At 45.2% G+C, this 24946-nt stretch overlaps 1 protein-coding gene and 1 long non-coding RNA gene across 14 annotated transcripts in view; both read right to left on the bottom strand.

Moving 5' to 3' along the window:
* ANKS1A (ankyrin repeat and sterile alpha motif domain containing 1A) overlaps positions 1-24946 on the bottom strand; it is a 200967-nt gene that overhangs the window by 35924 nt on the left and 140097 nt on the right. The gene's annotated exons all lie outside the window — the stretch shown is intronic.
* LOC129060218 (uncharacterized) lies at positions 131-24120 on the bottom strand. The gene is made up of 2 exons (XR_008526758.2): positions 18885-24120; positions 131-17602 (listed from the first exon to the last, which is right to left on the bottom strand). It is a non-coding gene; the product is annotated as an uncharacterized LOC129060218 (long non-coding RNA).

The raw sequence follows: 24946 nt of genomic DNA, 5'->3' as shown, positions 1-24946 counted from the left end.
CGCCAATGGGGGCTGACCTCCAGGTCTCTTTCAGATGCTTCCCAGGACCAGCACCAGCCTGCAAGGTATCAGGACTCTCTGCTGCTCAGGTCTAAGAGAGGCCTTCTCTGGCCCCAGCCCACAGGGTCCGATGTACTGCTCTGAAGGGAGTGAGATGGTGACAGTCTGGGCTTAGCTGCTAGAAATACTGAAGAGCCTCCCTTTCAAGGCATCTCTATTTCACTCCCCAGCAGTTCTCCCAGACCAGCAGAGACTGGGGAGAGGCTGCAATCACAGGCCAGACCTGGCCATTTCATTGCTCACGCTAGAATTTCAATTCCATGAGAGTGAAGACTTTGCCGGCTTTGTTCCATGCTACCTGAGTGCCTAGGGTAGTGCCTGGCGAATCATAAGCATTCAACAGACAACTGATACTGTATGACCACAAGCTCTGGGGAGTGAGGATGATTTCTAGAGCGCCGGCAAACAGAAACCTCTGGGAAGGAAAGGTGAGGCAGGCACTTAGGCCCAAATGGAAGGCCTTTTGCTTCTTGGAGTCCAGCAGTCCTGGATAGAGCTCTGCGTTCAGGAGATGAGACGGGGCACAGACACCTGTCCCTCTTCTGGACCACAGCAGAGAAAGCTAGTCCCAAAGCATCCAATGGCTCCAGCACTGCCCCCAGTATGGACCACCTGTCCCAGCCATCTGGCCTTGGCCACTATGGGCCAGATCCAGGCCCCCTTCCCCAGGAAACCTGGCCAGGGGCAGAACTAGGCAGTGGGGAGCAGCCACCTTCTCTTCTTCCCCTCCTCCTCCTTTTTGGGTTGCAGTGATAATGAGCTCATTCAATGCTCTTTTTCCAAAGAAATGAAAAGAGGACCTTTTGTACCAGGGCTTGGATGCTTTTTCCTCTAAGTGCAAGTAAGGAGCCTGGGTCAGACAATTGGAAAAACAATTCTCCAGCCAGCCTTCAGCTGGCAAACAAAGCCGTGCATCTGACACCCAGCAGAAGAGCACAGAGCAAGCGCCACCTCTCCTCGGGCAGCCGGGGACTCGGGGAGATATCTTCCTCCAGCCACAGAATCGACTGCTGGCTCAGGCTGTCACCTGACTGCCTGTTAACCAGACTGCAAGCTCCTTCCCTGAGCTCAGCAAGGCAGAGGGAAACAAATCTGACCCCTGGAGCAAACGGAGGGTGTGTCTCTAAACACTGGCCCCAGCAGCCCAGAGGCACGGGGAGGAAGAATAGTGTCAGAGCAGGCTGGCTCTGCCCCTTGAAGAAAACACCTCCCTCCACCCCCATCTCTTTCTCTGGCCATGTGTGTTTCAAGTGCTGCCTCCTTCAGCAGGGGCAGCATGATACAAGGGAAACTCCCCAGACCTCCCAAAGCTTCCATTTATTTTTATTTTTATTATTCTTTTTTTTTTTTTTTTAAACAGAGAAGAGGTCTTGCTATGTTGCCCAGGCTGCTCTCAAACTCCTGGACTCAAGTGATCCTCCCACTGAATAGCTAAGATTCCTGAATAGCTAAGACGACAACGACAGGTAGGTGCCACCATGCCTTGCTATTTTTAATTTTTTAATTTTTATTTTTTTTTGAGGCAGGGTCTTGCTCTGTCTCCCAGGCTGGAGTGCAGTGGTGTGATCACAGCTCACTGCAGCCTTGACCTCCTGAGCTCAAGTGATCCTCCCACCTCAGCCTCCCTAGTAGGTGGGACTACAGGCGTGCAACACCACAGCTGGCTAATTTTTTTGTTATTTTTTGTAAAGGCAGGGTTTCATCATGTTGTCCAGGCTGGTCTCAAACTGTTGGACTCAAGTGATCTGTGCACTTTGGCCTCCCAGAGTGCTAGGATTATAGGCATGAGCCACTGTACCTGGCTATTTTTTCTTTTTTGTAGAGATAACGTCTCACTATGTTGCCTGGGCTGGTTTCAAACTCCTGGGCTCAAGTGATCTTCCTGCCTTGGCCTCCCAAAGTGCTGGGACTACAGGTGTGAGCCACCGTACCTGGCAAGCTTCCATTTAAAATGGATAAAAATGAGGATGATACTGCCTTTGTCCAGGGTTGTGTGGATTAAAAGATATGTTCATAAGCACCTGGCTGAAGGTCTAGCTCACAGTAAATGCTCAATAAAAGGTTAGTTTGCTTTCCACTTCCACTCTGTTGTCCTCTGAGTGCTCCAGCCCAGTAAAACCTATTTTTAAAGTTGTAAAAATATTTTTACTTACACTTATTTTTTGATACATTCACGATTCAAAATTCAAAAGATACAAAATGTTATTCAGAGAAAAGTCTCCCTTACCCATCTCCCAGTTGCCTCTCCCGCATTCTATTCTACTCAAACGCAGAGCTTAATTAACACTGTAGACACCAATGAGGGTTGGCATCAAGCGTACTTTATTTGCCTTGTCACCCGCTGGGCTTGGCACATGGTAAATAGACAACCTATTGAATGAATCTGTGAATGAACCAAAGTGTAGTTTCCATTTCTTTAGAGTCTGCACTGGAAAAGCTGTTCTCCACGGCCATGCAGCGTGCTGGGGAAGGAAAGGGCTGAAATGGTGGGGTGACTCCAAGATATCCTTTGAAATAAAGTCATATTATATATTTCATTATCACCATAATCACTTAACATCCGAAGCCCCAGCTGGCCTGTCCAATCAGCATCCCTTGGTGGTACAATTTGTGAAATTTTGCCGAAGGGCCTTTTGGCATCAGAGTGAACAGAGTTGAGCACCCTCGCTGCTTCTCCGCTCTGCTCTTTCCTGCTTGCCCCAGGAGTCACCCACTAGTCAACTGACATAGGCCAGCAGAAGCCCAGGTTTCTTTTCTTTTTTTTTTTTTTTTTGAGACATGGTCTCGCTCTGTCACTCAGGCTGGAGTGCAGTGGCGCAATCACGGCTCAATGAAACCTTGAACTCCTGGGCTCAGGGGATCCTCCCGCGTCAGCCTCCCAAAGCAGTGGGGTTATAGGCGCCTGACCCAGAAGCCCGGGTATCCATGTGAGGTGTTCCAGACTGCAGACCGGCTAGGAAATGCTAATGGATGCTCTCAGAACGATTTTGCCCAGGCTAGGAAGTTGTTCTATTGTTCCGTGAACTGCCGCAGCTAAGTCAAACTGAGCTGGTTCTAGTTCCAGAAAAACTCAGGGTCCTCGGCAGTGGACTCACAGCCTGTAACCCTGGACTCCTTCCTCAGCAACTGGAACCTGTCTTGGTGGAAGCTCAGGGCCAGAAGGGACATGGCAGCGAAGAGGTCCTGTTTGGGCAGAGATTGGCAGGTCCCCACCCTGGCACCACGGAGTGTCTGGAGCTGTGGTCTGCCCAAGCCCTCAGCCTGAGCTGTGGAGATGGGGAGGAGCTGGAGCTCATCTTCTCTCCTTGCCTCAAACTCACCCTCATGGCCCAGAACCAGCAGAGAGGAAATATGATCATTTTAGTCTAGACAAAGAAGAGCGTTCAGACACAGCAGATATCATTCTGATCTACACGCACCATGCAGTTTAACCTCCTAGGTTTAAGTTAAAAAACAATCTGAACAGGCAGCTTTCCCAGAAATGTTCTGCATTTCAGGGGAAGAGGCAGGTTAAATGTAATGGACGGGCACCATTTAGTGTTCTCCTCTTTTTCTGTGGTTTTGGATGAGTGACATTTTTGGAGAGAGATGAGAAATGGCCATGCTTCCTTATTACTGCACTTCACGTGAACTGACTGAAAACTTATACTCATGTTTGTTAATATAAGGACTTGAAAGTTATCACCATAATGGACTCTTGTCTTCAAAAAATGCTTGGAAATACTCCATTTTCAGAAAGTTTTCAGGACGACTCTGTTTAGACTATTTTTCCCTGCCAGGGCTGTGTAAAATGTATGCCCCATATGGCTGAAAACAAGAACAAAAACAAACACTGGAGATACTGCTGCTCAGGCCATCTGACATCTGCTTGTTTAGACCACAGGATTCTGGCTGCCCACGGGCTGGTGATGGGAGGTGGAGCTCTGTATGGAGAGGTCTCCATCCCCCATCACCAGGCGGCAGAGCCATGCAGATGACACCCAGCTTTTTAATAAATACTGGTAGTTGAAGGAGGGGGAAGAAAGAGTTTTGATGGGTCTTCTGTGTGCCAGGAAGTGTGCTGGGCACAGGCGGACCTCAAGCTTTGGTGTAACTTGGCTCCCTTTCAGGAGGTGGTACAAGTCATGGCTGTGTGCAGGGCTACCACATGGGGCCAAATATCAGGACAGCAGGAATCAGTCTGATCAACATGTCTTTCGTTGGGGCCCCATGTAGAGGAGGATGGGAAAGGAATCACTTTCCTTTTACTTTCCTTTGGTGTAAATGGGAGCATGAGAGAAGTTTCTATAACTGAGTTGGCTCCTGACATCAGACATTCCCTCCTAACACCCTTTCTGCCGCCTGGGAGCTGTTGGTGCCCTAGGACCCCTTGCCAGTTGGAAAACACACATCAGTCTCCTTAGGCCTGAGCCACCAGGCAGAAGACACCTTCCACCTCGCCTCTTCCACTCGGCACTGATGATTTTATTGGCCCAGAAACACCTCTGCTTTGCAGGATTACTTCCCTGATTAACTGTTTTATGGTGTGTTCCAGAGACACTAAAGAACCATTCAGGGTAAGGACCCTGCGCCACGCTGTTTTCTTTAGATCCCACCGTATGCCTTGTACACAGCTAGCACACTGGTGATGTTCGATGACAAACGTTTGTTAGCTATCGCTAATACACTGGTCACTTTTACGCTAACAGGGGAAGGCGGAAAGGCAGCCAACGCTCTCCCTTCTGGACCAGTCTGAATTCTCTAACTCCCTTTCTCTCCTCATTTTTATGTTTCTCTGACTCTCTAAGTTGCTGGCACAAGGTTGGCACTCCCCCAAAGCACCTCACACTCCACAACTTTCAGCTGATCCCTTCTCTGAGCAATCCTGCAGAGCCTCGACTCACAGCCAAGCAAACTTATTATCCTACTTTTCATGTGAGGAAACTGAAGCTCTCCTCCACGGGCACTACCAAACTGCCCACAGAGGGCACTGCTCTCACTTTTGCAGGTGCCATTGGCAGCCGAATCTGCTTCCTGCTGCAGGGGGGCAAAGTGGCAGACCCTCTCCTCTGGCTCGATGGCCTTGCTTGGACAGTGCTCCCCCTTCCCAGGAGCAGGGGGCTGAGCGACTGAGCCGCAGCCTCCTCAGCCTCACCAGATGCTCTGTGCAGATCCCATCAGGCGACTGCTGACGTCAAAATCGGTTCCTTAGGCTGTGCAAAGAACCCTAAAGACTGCTGACAGCTGCACTCTCAGGCCCAGAAACCACATAAGAATTCATCACCATCTCTGTCTTCTGCCTCTTCGCAGCAGACAGGCTCTCAGCCTAGAGTGGGCTTTGATTCCACATCTGAAAAAGGGTCACTAGCCAGGGTCTGGATGATTTTTTTTTTCCTTCTCCTCCCAGACTGAATTGCGCATGGCCTCAGGAAAGACAAAGACGATTGAAGTAAATTATTTGTCCTGATTTTCTAACCTTGTCAACTGCTTTTAGGAGACGGAGGCAGAATGGGGTGGGGGAGGGGAAAGGCGCATGGCAGGGAATGAATAACTATCTGCCAGCGGGCTCAGGGCTGTCCTTGCTGAGGCGACCAGACATGGCCGCTAACAATGAGGAACTCCCTTTTCCACAGAGCGGGCTCAGTCTACACTTCAGCTGTGTCTCACATGGGGGGACTCAGGGTGTTACCATGTTTATTGCTGTGTCCCCCTACTTCAATCCCCTTTACATCGTCACCTTCTTTTTCAACTCCCCTTTTTCTACTAGGCTGAGAGACAACAGAGCTGTTTTGTTTCAAAAGTGCTTTGTCCGTCTTCCCTGACAAAGGCTCCAATTAAAGCCTGCCTTTTGTCTTTGCACCAGGCTAGGCTGGTGGAGAGAGGAAAGCCACGGAGCTCTGGCTTGCAGAGCGTGGTCTAAGGCTCTAACCTCCCACCTGCCCCCTCATTTTTGTCTTTCCTGTACCTCTTGGGTTGCTGATATTGGGTCTTGCTCCCCAAAAGCACCTCACACCCCACAACTACCAGCTGGCCCTTTCCCTGACCCAGAGGTTGGGGCTTAGGCCCACATCTGCAACTTGACAGAAAGGAAATACATGGACATGACATGAACATGACCGGGAGGAAATACATAGCCCTGACTTGACATGACATGAAGGAAATACACGGAACCAATACTTGCCAAATGACCTTCTCATATCAGAACAGCCTACTGTAAAAGTAATCTTTTACTCAAAGCGCCAAGAAACTGCTGAAAGAATAAAACAGTTGGGAGACCTAGATTCCAATTAACTTTATTATTGCTTGCCACATAACTCTGGGTTATATGCCAAGTACTGGCTTTAATAAGTGGGACAAGAATCTAAAAGATTAATGAGGATTATGTATTTGGGTTCTAGTTCAATGTACACAATCTACTTTTCATCCAGGAGCAGGCTTATTTTTTGGCATGGTGGGGAGGGGTGAGGAGGAAGTACACAAACCTCAGAAAGCCTGCAGTTACCTAAAAACACTGGTTAATCTGCCACTTGGTCCTTCGGGCACCCCCACCAGCCTCCAAGTAACCTTCTCTGGGTCTGGTTCTTTCACAATCTGAATGTCATTACGGCACACTGCTGGTCTGGCTATGGATAAAACCAGGCCAAAGAAAACATCCTAAACTTCCACTCAGAATCAATTTCCTTAGCAGTGTGGCCAGGGAAAGGGGTCTTAGCTCCTCAGATTCTACAGGGGAACACCTGTCTTATAATATCAGGGTGGTCAGATGTAGGATTCTGAGCACCAAATTATATATACTTAAGGTTTAAAAATACATACATATATACTTAATACAAATACACTATCAGGATCCATCAGCTGCCTTGAGATTTCCTGCAGTTTACCACTCCTAATTACCTCTGAACTTGCGAAACAGGAAGAAGGTGGATAAATGAAGTTGACAGAGTCCCTAGACTTCAGTTTAAAGCACTAGTTAAAACCTTTCAGATAAGACATACAAAAGAGCACATGCTGCAGTGATTCCATTTATATGAAGTTCTAGAATAGGCAAAATTTAGAGTGGAAAACTACCAGAAGAGGCTGGGTGAGGACTGGCTGGCTAAGGAAGGCACTAGGGAACTTTCTGGGAGTGACAGTAATGTTCAGTATCTTGATAGGAATTTGGGTTAGACAAATGTATGTATTTATCAAAACTCATGGAATAACAGACTTAATGGATTTCACTTCGTATAAATTTTACCCCCCCACCCCCAAATAACTATAAACAAACATCGAACTCTAGTTAATCATATACACGTTAAAGTGTTTGGGGATGAAAGTACTGATGTCTGCAACTTACTTTGAAATGCATCAAAAAATAACATGATTGCTAAGTGCACCGAGGGGTAGACAGATGGATAGATGCAATAAAGCACGTACAGCAAAATGCTAATTATAGAATCCATGCCCTACGTGGTGGATATTCAGGGATTCACTACTCAAGTCTTTGAAGTTTTCTGTAGTTTGAAAAGTCTCATACCGAAATACTGGAAAAATCTTTCATGATCAGATCTTTTAGAGGATAATAAATTGTAAGATTAACACTGGTCTGAGTTTCATTTGTGATGAACTCTGCTCAACACGCTAATAAGCAAAGACATGCCCGAGAGGCGAAGGAAACAAAGAGAAAGGAATGTGGGAAAGTCGATGGCACCGTTATTCCCTGTCACAAAGCCTTCTGGGTTAAGGGCTCTCAGCACAGCTTCTGTGTTGTGGTGTGGCTTTCTCTATTCTGGAAGCCAGGCTAACCCCAGTCTTGACAGTCTGAAAACTGAATTATCAGTGTTCCCAGGATGAGTAGACCCTGGGAAACTGGCTCATATTAATCAGGGTCAAAAGAAATTGATCCCTACATCTGTGCGTTCCTTTAGCATGGTAAGCGGCATATTAGAATACTTAGCTAGTAGAATATGTTTGTATCCTCTGTCTCCTGAAATCAAATAAAATTAGAAAATCAAATACACCTTCAAAATTCTGGAGTATGTGAAAGCTGTGTGAACTACATTGAAGGCTCATTCGTCTTTCCTGAAAATAGAATTCATGTGCTCACAGCAAGGTCGACCACCGACCCTGAAAGCACTTTTGTTCAACAATGTGAAAACTCAAGACTTGCAGGGTGTTAGGTCCTGGGCTGGGTTCTTTCAGTGGGGTCCTCACTGCACTAGGCACTAGCTGACTGCCCTCCTGGTGATCCAGTCCCTCCTCACAAGCACCCTGGTGGGGAGCTAGCATTCTTCCCACTTTAAAGAAGAGAAAAGCAAACATGAGAAAATCAAAATAACGTCCATGGGTCACAGCACTAACCATATGTGGGCACTGCTCAATTCATTATCCACCTAATTCATGGTGTCCAGCTTGTTTCAAGCCTCGCTTTCACTCTATGAAAGCTCAGCATAGGATTTCGAATGTACTGGATCGAGAACATTGGAAAGGCAGTGTGTAGGGGTGGAAAGAACAAGGACTTATGAATTAAAAACTTGAGTTCAAGTTCTCGTTCTGCCACCTAATTAGTTGTGGAAACTTGGACAAGTCATTTAACTTTGTTGATTTTCAATTTCCTCTTCTATAAGGTGAAAAAAAGTCCTCACTCATGGGATTATTGCTATGGGCAAATGACCTGACTTCTCTTCCTTGAGATTCAGTTTCCTCAAACACAAAATGCACATACCAACAGAGGCCTGCTGTAAAGATCTGAGACAATGTACAAGAGGTCTGAGTGCAGCCTTTGCTTTCAAGGCAGGGCTCTAATGAGGAGTTAATTTATGATGACACAAGTCTGAGCAAGCTGTGCATTGCCTAAAAGACACAGTTTTGGTGTAATTCATTCATTCCCTGAGTGACATCATCCTAAAACGCAAGGTTCTTCCTGCTGTAAGCATGGATGGTGAGATCTGTTCCTCCTCCAAAGGCAATGCCTGTCTGCCTCTGTTGCTGGGGGATTTTAGTCCCTGCCATTTCCCGGGGCCATAGCAGAGATACTGTGGCTGTTTCCCTCTGTAACTTGACCAGATGCCAGCCTTACTTACTCTGGGAAACATCTGTAGTCCTCATAAAACCACAGATGCCAGGCAAATAGTCCACACCATCCTCCTCCCTTGCACGGTTCAGTTTACAGCGATTAGACAGGGCTTGTCCTTGCCATTCACATTCATCTGGTTCCAAAATAAACAAAATTCTATCTAAAAAACAAGTTAATCAAAACCCAGGTTCCTTTGTTTTTTGTTGTTTTGTTTTAAAAGATACACCAGAGGGAAAGGGCTTCCTTCTGGCAGAGAACGTTTAGAACATGTTGTGTGAACAATAGCTCCCTTCCTGGACACTCAGCTGGAGGCAGCTTCTCCATTCAGGACAAAACGTTTTATGTGAGGGAGTGACGCCTTTCTACAAGGCAGCTCTTGGGGCGTGAACCAAACCAGAGGATCCAAGACAATACCAAAGTGAGGAGAGGGAACAGGGTCTCAACTCAGGCCTGCTTCTTCTCATGCAGGCCATGGGCCCGCCTCTACTCCCTCACCTCAGAGAGAACTGGCTCCCACAGGGCAGGGTCTGCAGGTAGTGAAATGCCTGAGACTGTGCAATCAGCTTTGCCGCTTTCAGCAACGTGGCTGTGAGCAAGGAACTTGTTCTTCCCACACCTCCGCTTGGTCATCTGTAACAGGGATGACGACACCTACCTGGCAAGCCTGTTATTGACCTCCGCTTAAGTGATCTGCCAGTGAGCTAACTGCACGCCACCCTGTCCCTCAGTAAGTGATGCCAGCAGACAGCTATGTCCACACTGGGCAGGCTCGCTCCCGCACACCCATGGTCTTCTGCTTCCACACACTCAGTGTTACCCTTACCAAGAGTCAGCTGGGGTCATTTCCAAAACTGCTTAGGATGGTTATATTTGTTGATGAAAATAGAAAATTTAATTAAACATTACATAAATTATGGAACCAGTGTAAAAGAACCTTTCTGTGACAACCAAGTAAGTACTTTGAAGAGACTCAATAATGAGATCATTTTTTAAAATGTGCTCTTGAATTAAGGGTGGTTGGGGAAGTAAGTTGTAAAAAATTCCAAAAGAAATCTATACTCAGATTGCTTCACAAGTGATCAAATTCTGGCTTTACTTTTAAGAAACAAACTGGAAATTTTAGTCAATGGTGTTTTATGGATGTGGTTCATGTAATAAAAGGAAGGCAGAGAACTCCAAATTAGTAGATCTACATTGGAAGAAAGAGCCCAGCTCCACATCAAAAGGGTGCACATCTATCCATTGGGGTTAAATTGCTTGATTCTTTTTAAAAAATGACTTCCTCCTTTGGTTTTGTAATTAACCAAACCAAACAACCCTCATCCCAAGTGGCCATGTAAGAGGCTTCTACTGGAACAATGGCACATGTGGAAAGCCTCTGGAGGAACTGGCAGCAGTGCCTCATAAACAAGATAGCCACTATGACCGCAGAAACTCTCAAACCACCTTCACCATCAAATAAGTCAACTCCCAGAGACACAGAACCCCTCTCTGGCTGCTTTTTCCTAAAAGTCTCTCCCCTGTGGGCTGGTAAACCACCCCAGGTGACTCCCGAAATTTTCAACCCTTCTTTCTTCCTCATCAAGGTTCCTGTTTGAACAATGCCTTACACATTATTGATCACTGCCTCTGTCCAGGGCCAACTAGCCAGGCCATGATCTCTAGGTTACAGACCATGAGCATTATCAAGTCATGGGCTCTCATTGTCAACTCAGGTTACCTCACGCAAGTCAAATTTCCAGCTTCTATTCATCTGCATGGCAAGGGGTGAAAAGAAACGGCCCCCTAGCCCACCCAGTTCTCAAGCTGAGTACACAGAGACAGAGGGTCACTCAGTTAACCAAGACCCTTCTCCCCAACACAGTCCTCCCACCTACCCTGACAGACCATAAGGCACGAAGGCAAAAGCAGGGCGAATCCTCCAAGTCTCGCAGACATATTCTGAGGCTCAAGGGCATCCAAGGTCATCCAAAAGAAAATGTCTGTGCTGGGAACCAATGCGTGCCCTGCCCCACCCACAACCCCATCACAGACAATTAATTATGGAAATGGCAACCTTATGTCCCCCAAATATAACCATGGAGGATACAATGATTAGAAACACTCCACGGGAAGGAAAGATACCTGGAAGATAATTATTTTCAGTCTCCTATGTGACCCTCACCTGTAAACAGGGATGCTAATGCCTGCTTCACAGGATGGTGTGGGGAGGATGCGATGACACAGGGAGGGTGGCTGGCACACCACAAGCACTGATGAGCACCGGTGCCCTGCCGGCACCCTTTGTGGACTGACTGCATCTAGGGTTTCTGCTTTAGAATTCTTGCAGCAGAGGCAGCCTGGCTGTACCACACTGATGCAAACCTGCTCACGCATACATAAGGTCCGAGGATGGCTCCCGGTCTTTTGATACATGGGCATGCCTCTTCAGCTTCTTTTGTATTTCCCACTAGTGCTCCTACCAGGTACTAAGCACTGGGTGGGCTCAGTCAACACCCAGTGGAAAAAAACAGACAAAGAGCTTTTAAAAGTGCTTACACCTTAACTGATTCTTAGGGAGGGGTTTGTTTAGGACATACATCTTTCTTGGATCTGAGACTTTTCCTGAAGAGAAAATGAGAGGGGGGAAACGTGGTGGCTAACCCAGCAAATGTGTGGCATCTTCCCACCTGAAATTCCTCCAACTGCATCCTCACTGCCTTACTGCTAAGTTCCTGTGTCAATATCCTCTTACATCAGCCCCATGCTGACCTCAACAACAAGGAACTGTGTTCTTTCCTCTTTAAAATAATGAACTGTTTCTTAAATTCCAAAGAACATATTTTATAGTACTGTGATTTCAACAACAATAATAAATGACCCATTCACATGCCTACTACCTGGTTTAAGAAATAGAAAATGCCCTTCCTGGGATCACTTCCCCCATTTCTCTGCTCCTCTGAGGCCACCACCATTCTGAATTAAATGTTATCATCCTCTGGCTTTTCTTTAACCTACCATCTATGTCAGTATTCCTAAACCATATAGGTTTCTGTCTTTTTTTCTCAGCCAAGTGGACAGGAACACAACTTCATGTCCTCAGAGTAGCCCAATAGGTTCTGGAACCAAAGTTCAGATTGGTCACCTCCCTCTGGCTGGCAGGAAAATGGGAGGCCACAGAAGAGCTCAGCATCTGAAGAAAGGGTGGTGCTGGCAGGCAGGGAGCAACAAGCCCTGGCTTCTTCTGGGGCTGCCAGTGTGAGGACTCCTGAGAAAATCCATTCCCTATATGGGCAGCAACATGCAACAGCTGGGGGCTAAATGTCAGGTTAAAGTGTACAACCCCATGGGATTACTAGAAAGAACACAGCCTTTTCAAAACAGGCCAGTGAAGAGTGCCTGTTCCAGGAAAGGCCCTGTGGACTTACACCCTTGGGTTTGTTGGCAAGTGAGTCTTGCAAGTTGCAATTATGGAGTGTACAAATTTTCTCAGGAAAGACATCAAGAAAAATGGCACGAAGGGAGAGGAAAGGCAGAAAAGATGGTCATGCAATCCTCTCCACTTTGTGAGACCTTTGCAGTGGGAGACCCCTGAGCTGCCCACAATTCAAAGGCCATCTCCAATCTCAGCCTGCAAGAAGATTCCAGAGCGATCACAGCCCACCAGTCTCAGCTGTTTTGTAAGCATTGATTGCTGCCAACAACTGTTCTCTAGGGGCTTTGTGTATGTGCTAGGAGGTAGGGCTCTTCAGAAAAGGAGTGGAAGCTACAACCTCAAGACAATATCGAGAGAGAAGGCAGTCAGAGGAGCCAAGGAAAGAGCTAGTTTATTAATGTTTGACCAAGACCCAGGACAACTGTTATTTTTAGTATTTCTCATAACTTTATAAAATCCCCACTGTTGGCTATTTATTGGCTATTTTCCGCAAACCTCTCAGTTTCCCATTTTTGTTTTAACATGCAATAAAATCTTAAAAGGGGACTGTGTGCTTATTTCAGACACAGAAAAACTGGGGAGACACTGGAAAACATTATTCCTTCCCCAGAGTTCTGGGATACAAGGGAAGAGGGAAGACACAGTGGAGGCAGGCACCTGGACAGGTGGGCCAATCCCTGAGGTCTACGCGAGAGAAGAAAGGGGTGAAGGGGAAGCTTACTGGGACCCCAAAGAGTTCCTGGCTAAAGGCCAGAGGGTCCCAGGCTGGGCTTCAAAGCTCCACTGTCAGCCAGGGCATAGGAATCTCATCTTTGAAAATTCTGCCTCTTGTAGAATCAAATGCTTGAGTAATAAGTGAACTGGTGTAGAGTCTGAGACTGAAGGAAATGATCAATAAGAGCCTTGTTTTTCTCAAAGACTTTTGTGCTCAGGCCATGTGTGTCTGTGTGTAGGCACAAGCATCAGAATCTCAAATATGCTTCTACACAGCTGAAAATAAACAGGATGGCTCTGGTCAAAACTGTGAAGTTCAAAATCTCAAACTCCTCTTTTTTCCTTTGCCCCCAGAAGTGGGAATAAGTGAGAACAGCTGGTACAGGGATCAACAAACTTGGCCCTTGGGCTCTCACCACCAAGTCAGTGGAAATGGAGGAAAGGAAGATGAGGGCGGCAGGAGGCAGGTAGCTGCAGATTCAGCAAGCAGGGCCTCAGACATTATCCACGTGAATCTCTCAATTTTGCAGGTGAGAAAACTCAGGCTTGGAGGAGCTAAATAGTTTAACCAAGGTAACAAGGCTGGCAATACAGGGCCTAAACCTTTCTTGTTGCCTCTCTGCCAAGATACCCCACTGATTTTGCAATTGAGGAGGTGGTAGAATATGGAGCAGCCCTTGATGAAGATACCTTCTATGGCCTGAGTTCTGTTCCCTCAAATTTCGTACGCTGAGGCCCTCACCCCTACTACGAAGGTATCTGGAGATGGGGCCTTTGAGAGGTAATTAGGGTTAGAGGAATTCATGAGGGTAGGGTTTATAAGAAGAGGGAGATATATATATTCTGCCATGTGAGAATATAGTGAGAAGGCAGCCGTTTCTAAGCCAGGAAGAGGGTCCTTGTCAGGGGCCATGCTGGCTGGCACCTTGATCTTGGACTTCCCAGCCTCTAGAACTATGAGAAATAAACATCTGTTGTTTAAGCCACTCAATCTATGGTATTTTGTTACAGAAGCCTGAGCTGCCTAATACATGACTTAGGCCTCTCGAGGGCTGAGCACTGAAGGAGAAAGACCTGGGAAAAATGACCTTTCTCACCCTTTCTTTTCTACAGCCCTGGGCAGAAACATACACTTGCCTCTTTCAGGAGAATGGCTTCTGTGCAGAGCACTGTGCTGTCCCACTTCAACAGGGACACACGTGGCAGTAACCCCTTAATTTGGTAAGTTTGTGGGCCATTTTCCTTCCTAACTGGGAGGAACAGAAATGTTATAAAGCTGTCAACTTTTTATCAAGGCAAATGACTTTAAAAATTAACAGGATGGGCCGGGCGTGATGGCTCACGCCTGCAATCCCAGCACTTTGGGAGGCTGAGGTGGGCGGATCACCTGAGGTCGGGAGTTCAAGACCAGCCTGACCAACATGGAGAAACCACGTCTCTACTAAAAATACAAAATCAGCCAGGTGTGGTGGCGCATGCATGTAACCCAGCTACTTGGGAGGCTGAGACAGGAGAATCGCTTGAACCCAGGAGGTGGAGGTTGCAGTGAGCCGAGATCATGCCATTGCACTCCAGCCTGGGCAACAAGAGCGAAACTCTGTCTCAAAAAAAAAAAAAAAAATTATGAGGGAGATCTTTGTGGTGACAGAATAGTTCTGCATCTTGATTGTGGTGGTGATCACATGAACTTACACATGATAAAAATGCATATAACACCACACCCCCCCCCACACACAAGTAAATGCAAAACTGGTGAAATGTGAATAAGGTGTGTGGATGTATGGATTGTTCCACAGTCAATTGCCTGGTTTTGGTATTGTATTAGAGTTAAATAATATATTACCATGGGCAGAAACTAGGTGAGGGGTACTAAAAAAAGGACCTCTCTGTACTTTTTCTACAACTTCCTGTGAATCTGTAATTATTTCAAAATAAATTTAATAAAGACAAACATTTAACAATCAACATGAAAACTATCCCTTTGTTTTATAAAAGAAAGAACAACTGAAGCATAGAAAAAGGAAAAGCAGCCAGGTGCCATGGCTCATGCCTGTAATCCCAGTGCTTTGGGAGGCTGAGGCAGGAGGACCTCTTGAGGCCAGGAGTTCAAGACCAGCCTGGGCAATACAGCGAGACCCTGTCTCTACAAAAAAACAAAAACAAAAACAGCTGGGCATGGTGACGCCTATAGTCCTACCTACTGGGGAGGCTGAGGCAGAAGGATCACTTCAGCCCAGGAGTTTGAGGTTATAGTGAGCTGTTGTCACACCACTGCACTCCAGCCTGGGCAACAGAGTGGGGCCCTGTCTCTAAACAAATAAAATTTAAAAAAGGGAAAGAATAACATAATCAGAATAAAGGTGGTTGGCAATCAAATACCATCAGCACTATCACAGCACTCTTCACTGCCCTTAACTTTCTCCTTTCATCGTGGACCGGTCGAAACTGTATTGAGGACTATCTCAGTAAGAATGCAAAGTTCCAGTTTCCCCATCTTCACCACTGTGGCACGCAAACAATGTACCAGCGGACCCACCCACAAGGAGGCTAGGCATAAAGCTCCCTTTCTTCCCAGACTGACTGGCTTCTGACAGTTCTCTTAGCCTAGAGAAAATGGAAAACAACAGTAGGACAAGATGTGGGTATGGGTTGGAGTTAGAGCAAAGGCACAGGCTGGCAAGAAATTTAAGTTTCTCTTCTGCCTTCTACTACTCTTACCAGTGCCCAGAACCCTCTGCTTTCCTTTTCCCCTCCCCGAGAGACAAAGAGACCTGACGCCAGCCATCTATGTGCCCCAGGATTTTTCATTCACTCCATCCTGCCCTCTCCCTGCCCAGACTCTGAGACCCGGAGTCTATTCTCACAGTGCCCTCTCCCTTCTCTTACCACCATCCTTGGCAGCTGCTCTCAGCCCCTGAGTTACCTGCCCATGTTCCCTCCAGAACCGGGACCCCAGGGAAAACCCTTCCTGTGCCACTAATGGGTGGTAAAGCAGACAGTAGGCATTCTTCATTTCTAAACCCTCCCATCTGCCAGTTTCCAACTGCAAGCACCTGTGACTCTGAGGATTCTCTCAGGCTGCCAGAGCCCTCTAGACCTGTACACTGGGTAGACTGAAAGCGAGAGGGAATTAATGTCCTGCCCCTACTCCCACTAGGTGAGCAGCCCTCACCCAGACTGACTGGAAATGGTAGATAAATACCCCAGCTCCCTTGATCTAAAGTAAGCTTGAGTCTCCCAGAGTTCCCCAGCAGGCCACGGCCCAAGGGGTAACCTGCTGGGTAACAAATCCTTTATTGGTTTCCTTTCTTTTTCACTCCCCCACTCCCCTACCAGTGCTTCCTGGGATCACCTCCCAAATAAGCTATTTGCATTTAAATCCTGCTTTTGAGATTTTAAAACGCAACCAGAGATAGGTGGTCACAGGGAATCCTAACAATTGGGAAATTTGAGCCAGAATTTCAAATATGAATGAGTGTATCTCTGTGAGTGTCTGAAGAATGTAAATCTGTGTAATTAGGGAAGTCACTAACAGTAATGGCTGCTAGCAGATACTAAAAAGCTAATAGGGAAAAACTATAAAAACTTGATTTGCCTAGGTAATATTCATTATAGCCATTTATATGAACTGCTTTTCATTTGCCTAATTACCAATGGCACAAGAACTACCATGTATATATTAAATATGTCAGATAAAACTTGCATTACATTTTATTTGATTGCTAGTGTTATGTAATCACATGCCTGGTTCTTGCGTGTTCATAACTGGGTGCTCACATGCATAGTATGTTCACAAGTAGAGGGAACACTGTTAGGACCTGGCTCTTAAAGCCTTGGTTCTCAAACCTCAGCGTGCCTGAGAACCACCTGAGGATCCTGTAAAAACATTACCGGGGCCCAGCCTCAGAGTTTCTAATTCAGAAGGTCTGGGGGAGGAGGGAAGAATTTGCATTTCTAGCAAGTTCCTAGGGACAGGTGATGCTGCTGGTTTGCAATTGCCCTTTGAGAACCACTGCTGTAAAGCACCACATATGAGAGAAAGAAGGAACTACAGGGTTAAACTTTCCACTTAGCATTAGCAACATGAAGGCTGACCAGTCTGTGTACTGTTTCTAGAAAACTGGCGCAATCTTCTAATACTCTAGATCAGTCACTGAACCAAAACCAGATTTGGTATGTTGACAGTTTAAACCAAAAAAAAGTTAACATAACTGTTAAACAAATCTCGAGAGACCTGGGTTTGCTCATTTATTCAACAAGTGGGTAACAAGTACCCAGTCTGCGCCAAAGATGTTGCTATGCAGCAGAGGTTTGGGTGCTGTCAAAGGTCTCACGAGACTCTGAGTAGGTCACATCCTTAATGGGCTCAGTTTCCTAACCTGTAACGAGAGAACTCACACTTAGGGAACCTTCTGACTCTGATGTTTTACAATGAAAACCAACGCAGCATCTCAGCTCAAAGCAAAAATATTCTGCCTAGTCGCCTGGGCAGCATGAAGTCAAATGTGAGTAAGATCCTAGATGCCGATCCTAGATGCCCCAACAGGCCAACTGTGACAGGGCAGGTGAAGCCCTGGCAGCAGTCCTCAGCCCCAGACCCTTCCAGCTGCTCAGAGTCCAATTCAATTCATGAATGCCCCAATTAAAGGTGCTGCTAAGGTAGGTTAGTACTATGCCCAACACCAATCAAAGACTGTAAAAGCACCCAGCATGAAATCCATGTTCATAATTGGTACTCCCCTGATATATTATGACATTTAATCACTCCAACTGCTGAAGGGAAAACTAGAGCCATTCACTAGAATTAAGGATGCTATGATAACCTCCTCAACTGGGGTTTTAAATTAACCTTGTGCTAACAGCTTTCCTGTTCTGAATGTAAAGCAGGAGGCAAGCGGAGAGAGGTGGGGCAGCCACCTGTGAAGGGCAGTCACTGAGGACATTGCTCTGTATTTCCAAAAGGCCTGGTTTCTGAATGAAGCCAACAAGCACTGGCCTGCCACCCTCCACAGGAAACCGGCAGGAAACACTCTTGTTTTATTCTGTTTAACAGAAAGACAAACTGATATCCAGGGATGACTAATAAATCAACTGTGGAACTGAGAAGTGAGGCCGATTCCTGACTCACCCAGGTTGGCAACCTCTGAGCAGTTTGCAGCCAGCCTTGAGGTAGAACTCAAAACAAACATCTACCCTAAGACCCATGTGTCAATGTGACATGAGGATGGAAACAGAGGCCAGCAATGGCCATGTCAAGAGGGGTACCCAGGGGGTGGGGCACATTTACCCACCTATAAGCTCAATAGCCTCCTGCGGAGCCAACACCAATAAAAATAAAATGCTTTTACATATAAACGACTAATGTTTTCTTAGTCTTATTTAAGGTATAAATAGAAGTGTATTTTAGAAAATTCTTTTTGTTGATCTAAGACATAAAACAGGTAAAACAAAGCCAAACAGTGAAGCACACCATTCAGATGAGCCCCCAGCCCCCTACTTCAACCAGACGGCTGCTCTTAAGCCCTCTTTAGATAGAATTCAGGAGCCACTCGACTTCCTTCAAGGAAACTTCCTAAGAGAAGGAATTATGTCCTTTAACTATACCCCCTGCACCCAGCACCTAGCACCAAGCTTGACACATAATTGGCACCTAGTAAATACCTGCTGATAAAGTAAAGTGCACGGTCCAGCCAGCCTGCTCAGCCACTGGCAGTGCAGCTGAGAACAGGGCTCCAGGGAGGCCAGCCAGCGCCTTTCTTCCTGTTACTCAGGGCGAGGCCGTTCCCAAGCCAACATTCGCCACTTACTCGTGGGTAATGAGTCCCACAGGCTATCGTCAACAGTGTCAAGTAAGCTGTTTCCCTCACTTTTTGTAAAATATCCCCTTTAAGTTTTTGCATCTGGGTTTTGGCTTAGGATGCCAGGATTCGCGATCAAGGCTGTCCTTAGCCCATTTGTCCTTCTGTGATGTCACAGGGATCAATCATCACTCAGCTCAGGCTTCCTCTCTTCGGCCTCACTTTCGTAGATCTGACTGCCTCTGACCAAGCTCACTTCAGATTTATGATGTTTCATTTCCTTTTCTAGCACAACAGTGAAGAAATATAGACACAATTACCTTATTACATAAAATTTAGCAAATGATGCAATGATACTGGCCTGAGTAATAACAAGCCTACAAAGGCTTAAAAATATCTTTTAATTAATGTAAGTGAGAGGCACTGTCTAAACTAAACTAAAAGGCAAAGCCACAAATTTGACAAGGGTACATGGTGCTCCCCAGATGCAGACAGAACTTCCCACAAGCCAGGTCTAGACCCAGGAATCTTGTAATTTCTTGTTTCAGATGCTCTGACTAACGTCAATGAGTGCCCTGCAGGTCCACTTGCTTTCCCCAATGCCACTTAGGATGTCCCTAAGAAACAAGGCTGGCTGGGGCTAGTGACTGTGGGATAGCTGATCCCACACTATTCACTTTCCAAGTCTGTCTCAGGTTTGACTCCAGACAGAGAACAAACATTCAAGAAAAAGAACCAAAACACTTACGGTGATGTCAAAATAGAAAACCAACCACAAAAGCTTATACACAATTTGCAGTGGATCACTGCAACAAAACAAACACACATATGCTGTTCCTTGAAAAGGAGAAAGCAAAACTAAGTGGCAAAAGGTACCAAGGTAGCAAACTAATATACCTCTAAGAAGTTCATCAGCAGACACACAGACATACCCCTGGTAAAAAGGGCATAACAAACCTAAACCTGCAACATTATGTTCTCATAATGCCACATACAGCAGTTGAAAGCCTGGCAATAGTAGGTGCTGAGTAAATATTGCTTTGTGGAACCACTGACCAAAGGAACCTGAGTGTTAACACCACTGATGACTTCTAACAAGTACCTTAGTGGAGCTCTCTTCCAGGAACAGGGGCCGATCCTGCCGCTGAACAGGCTGCAACATCCAGCCTGCTCAGGTCCACCTGGGGAAGTGAACCCCTTCCAGAGCACAGAGAGACGTTAATGCATCTCTGCACGAGGACCAATAGACTAGTTCTTCATTGAGATCAATCTCTGTTTCCATCCTCAAGGGGCTGGCAGATTTTACATTGAAATCTTTGTCAGCAGTGAAACAAATGCATCCATCACTAAGCTCCTGCCTTAGAAATGGGCAGTTCTTGAGTTGTTGCCCAAGATGAAAAAAGGCCAAAATCTAATTGAACCTTCAGGAAGAATTTAGTACAGAGAAACAGCATTATCTGAACTGGAGCATGGCCAGACCTCTAGGTTAATACCCCAACAGGAGAGACTCATCAAAGACCTTATTTCGGGATCAGCAGTAATATTTTTGATTCTTAAAAAATGGGCCTTGGAAAAATTTTTCTTTAACTAAATGAATTCCACCAGCATCATACATGTCTGAGATGCGAACTCTCTGCTCTATTAAGTGCCTGTAAAGCCCGTAATGGCTGTAAGCACATGGACCCAGTTGAGGATTTGTTTAGTTCTGCTTTGCTCTGCTGCAGCAAGTCCTTCTGGAGACCTGTGGGAACATATGGAGCTACCTGAGCAGGAGCTGATATTTTTGGTTCTTTTCTTCTTTCAATCTAATTTGGAATAATAGGGGCCAAGAACTGTCCAAACCATTTCTGTTCTTGACTTACGTATATGATACTTAGAGGCAGAAAGACTGTTAACACCAATGTGACATTATCAAGGGGGATTCTATTTGCATTCTTTATAAATGTTAACTATGTATGGAGGCAGGAACGGGCAGTGAATGAAGTTAGCTTAAAACATATTTGACATTTAAATGCCAAATTCATCTCCCCCTTTCCAAACCAGCTTGTTTCAGTGAAATATTTTTACCTTTAAAAAATGGGTGAGGGAGGATTAATTTATTAAGTGAGAAAGTCATAAGACATTCAGTATACATCTCCCAAAATCTGTAAATTTCTGTGCTCACATCTATGAAGCAAATTATTCTGAATATGCTTTAGAATCCCTCAGTTGTGGCATAAAAAAGGGCTCTACCTTATTACTAGAGAAAGAAAAAGAAAGGAAAATTCCAAATTTAAGGGCGAGGTGAAGAAGGGCTTAATTATTATATCTCCCTCAAGAAGAAGAAAAACAGATACCTATCTATGCCCAAGCGCAGCAGGTCTTTAGCAATCCACACCTTGAGTTCTTTGGGGAAAACATGACATTTTAAGGACTCAGGACATCCTACATCCTTCTGAGGCCCTTAATCAAGGACTTGCATTTCTAAGTACCCGTTTGGGGCTGGGGAGCCGGAGGGCTTGTAAAAATGAACTGTGATTACTACTCTGGAAAGGTCTCTCATCTGACTGGGGAGAAGGGCCACACACACAAACAAGAGCAGCAAAGCATGTAGTGCCAGCAGAAACAGCTGCTGATGGAAAGACCTCTCAAGCTCAAAGTGCAAGGGGGCAGGTTTTATGGCAGACAGAGACTTGATCTCATCCTCTCCTGAGCCCCAACACTGTTTACTGAGCTACTGAGCTCCTTCAGTCTCCCTAAGCCTGACTGCAGAGGCGCCTCACGGCCAGTCCATCTAATGGGGCCTCACCTCACCTCCCACACCTTGCCCAGCACTCTACTCCTTTTCTTCAAGAGCACTTATTTTCATTTGTGGTAATATTTTTATTTGTACTTGTTTAATATCTATCTCTCCCTTTAGGGTCTAAGTCTCTCAAAAGCTGCATGTTTGTTTACAATTTCATTTCTGTATGCCCAGCCTAAGCACACAGTGGGCTCTCCATCAGTGTGGTGAATGAGTTACTAAGCCTCTAATGAAGAGTGGAATTTCAACAAAAAGAAATGGAGAAAGCCACCCAAGTAGGGAGAATATATAAACCAATGTGTAGGGGAAAACAGTGAGTATAGGAATTAACTGAGCTGGAAAAATAGGGTATGAGATGAAAGAGAAGACCAGTTATAGAGGCTGGGCCATGGGCTCATTCTCTGGTGAATCATGCAGTCCAGGCTAAGGAGTCTGGACTCTGAACCATAGCAATAGGGAAGCAAGGATGTTTTTAGTCAAGGGAGGATAACACAAAATATTTGAGGAACATGGTAAGGCAGCCACAAGTAAGACGAGCTAGAGAAGCCCAGAGGCAAGCAGGGAGATACTGAGGTGGTGGCTGCTGAGGATCCCAGATAGGTGAGTGTGAATGGAGGAGAGAGATTTTGGAAGGAAACCCTGGTGACTGGCACAAAATGGGGAGAGGAGGAAGGGTTCTGGTCAAGAGCACAAGAGGATTTGAGTGACCCGTTACAAGGCCTGGCTCAGGGTCATTTAGATAACATAGGCTTTCTCAGGCCTCATCTGTCCTATTGATTTCAAATGAAAAATTGGTACAAAAGCATCTTTACCTGCAAATTAAGGTCATGGTGAGTCATGCAGCTGCTAAAAAATGCCTGAGCAAGTCTCATGGGCCCAGAGCAGGCCATTATGCTGTTAGGTGGAGAGTAGGTAGAGTCACTGTTATGTGATGGGACACGGGGAAAGCTACATTGATTTTGCCAAAAAAGCACAACAGGAGAGAGGCTGAGCTGTATCTCCAGGGCAGAAATCACAGGATAAAGCTTCAAAAGGCAACAAGCACCTCCACTCCACAGAACCGCTTTCTGTATGGCCTCCTGATGGAGGTGTGGCACCTCTGGAAGCATTGTGCACACTGTCTTTGACTTGGGCTCACTGACAGATTGAACCCTTAAGTTTTCAGGAGACTAAGATGCGCATCAAACCCCTTGATGAAGCATTATCAGGTGGCCTGCAACTCATCATAGTGTACCATGCAATGTACATTATGTACAAGCATCTGTAACAATGTCATACGATTTCAAGAGGATGTTCACCGAAGGGCCAGGACAAAAGCAGTTTGAAAATAAACCATCTGAGGTGAGAGGGAAGAAACTGGGATGCCTGCCTGGCAAGGAAACGAGAAGGTTTGAGGGTGGGAGGACATAATTGCAGCTTCAAATATCTGAACAACTATTATGGAGGACTGCGTGCATGACCTATCAAGAAGGTAAAACCAGAATTGATGGGGTGGAAGTCACAGATTTTAGCTGGATATGAGAAAGGATTTTTCATTATTTCATAGACGTAAGGGTGGATGGTAGAGGGGGTTACTTGTGGTTTATAAGCAAAAGTTGGAAGATCATTTTTATTTATTTAGTTAGTTACTATTATTATTTTTAAACCAGTCAAGTATGGTAGTAACAAAGATCACTTTTAGACAACACAGAAGTGACTTTGTTCATAAGGGAGCTAGACTACACGGTAACTAGGATTCCTTCCAAATTCCAAATTTTAGAATTTGCCAGAAATCATCACCTCACTTTTCAAGTCACAAAAGAAAAACCTAACAGCCCCCCATCTTAGAGAGCAGTAAAGGGAAGAAATGCTTTGAGTCTTAATATTACAGTAAAAAGGAAACACATGCTTCTCCCAGGAGACTCCTTTCATAAGTTGCTTTCCTTCATACACAAAGACAAATATTTTTGTCTGCAGTTAGAGGGAAAAAGTAAGATAATGCTGCAATAATTTGGGTTGAAACAAGAGGAAATGAAAAGTAATGGCTAATTAATGCTGAAATAAAGGTTTAGCTCACCTATATTCTAAATATGATTTTGTGTATTAGAAGATGTAGTTCCAACTGGTTTCCCTCACTTATCAACCCTAAGACCGTAGGCAAGTCATTTCAGCTCTCAAAGCTTTAGTTTCATCACCAGGAAAACTGAATCAAACAGTGGGCTAGATCAAATTGTTGCTAAAAATCAACAGGATGTCTAGCATTCCTCATAGCAAAATGAATTCCAAAGAAACAAAGATTTATACCTGAAAGATGAAACCATAAAATACCAGGAGGAAATTATGTGTTTGTGTGTGTGTATATATATAGAATGTGTAACTATATATATAAAAAATAGATATATTTGTAATCAAATAATATATATTTGTATATTACATATAAGTATATATTATATATGTATTTATATAATATATGTATATGTAATAATATATATAATGTATATATACAAATAATATACATATATTTGTAATCTTAGAGTAAGGAAAGTCTTCTTAACTGGGATACAAAATGCAGAAGTTGACTGGGTGTGGTGGCTCACGCCTCTAATCCCAGCAATTTGGGAGGCCCAGGTGGGTGGATCACCTGAGGTCAGGAGTTCGAGACCAGCCTGGCCTAACATGGTGAAACCTCATCTCTACTAAAAATACAGAAATTAGCTGGCAGGTGCCTGTAATCCCAGCTACTCAGGAGGTTGAGGCAGGAGAATAGCTTGAACCCAGGAGACGGAGGTTGCAGTGAACCGAGTTTGTGCCACTGCACTCCAGCCTGGGTGAAAGAGCAAGACTGTCTCAAAAAAAAAAAAAAAAAAAAAAGCAGAAGTCATACAAGATTGACAGATTCAACTACATAAAAATTCTAAATTTCTACATGTTAAAAAAAATAAAAATGCCACAAGGCCAAAAGACAAATCATATCACAGATAAAGGGCTAATTTTCCTCAAATATAAAGAGCTTCTACAAATTAGTAACAAAGAGATCAATTCAATAACAACAATGTTTAAAAAAAAAAGAGAAAAGGAATCTAGAAAATAGCGTTTTGTAAACATATAAAGAGATGCCAATGTCACTCATAATAAGAAACACACTTTAAAACTAACCCAAGATA

The sequence above is a fragment of the Pongo abelii genome, chromosome 5 (genome assembly GCF_028885655.2).
Source record: "Pongo abelii isolate AG06213 chromosome 5, NHGRI_mPonAbe1-v2.0_pri, whole genome shotgun sequence".
Classification (NCBI taxonomy): domain Eukaryota; kingdom Metazoa; phylum Chordata; class Mammalia; order Primates; family Hominidae; genus Pongo; species Pongo abelii.
Note: the sequence above shows the minus strand (reverse complement) of the source record. Positions and strands in the feature narration are given on the sequence as shown.